Consider the following 306-nt stretch of genomic DNA (forward strand, 5'->3'; position numbering starts at 1 on the left):
TACAACATAATGTAATATTTAAGTACATTATATATGAATTTGCTTCATAGTAATGTGGAAAATATTTTATTTTGAATGTAATGGCTCTAAATATAGGCTTCATGCTCTTTTAAGGTGCGCTCAGCATTTTTTCCCCTTCCCCCGGCACCAACTTTAACCCTTACAAGCTTTTTGGCCATTTTTGACTGATTTTATTTTTGTTTTAAAAATGGTTTCCTTAATCTGAGTGGTTCAAAACTTGGTGACTTTTTTAGATATGCAATCTGAACATACAAATATATATATATATATATATATATATATACA

General features: G+C 28.4%; 1 protein-coding gene across 1 annotated transcript in view; it reads right to left on the reverse strand.

The window, feature by feature from the left end:
• Positions 1 to 306, reverse strand: part of LOC107745317 (structural maintenance of chromosomes flexible hinge domain-containing protein 1-like) — a 57,176-nt gene that overhangs the window by 14,978 nt on the left and 41,892 nt on the right. The gene's annotated exons all lie outside the window — the stretch shown is intronic.

This window comes from Sinocyclocheilus rhinocerous, unplaced genomic scaffold (assembly GCF_001515625.1).
Source record: "Sinocyclocheilus rhinocerous isolate Xijiao unplaced genomic scaffold, SAMN03320098_v1.1 scaffold1399, whole genome shotgun sequence".
NCBI classification, from domain to species: domain Eukaryota; kingdom Metazoa; phylum Chordata; class Actinopteri; order Cypriniformes; family Cyprinidae; genus Sinocyclocheilus; species Sinocyclocheilus rhinocerous.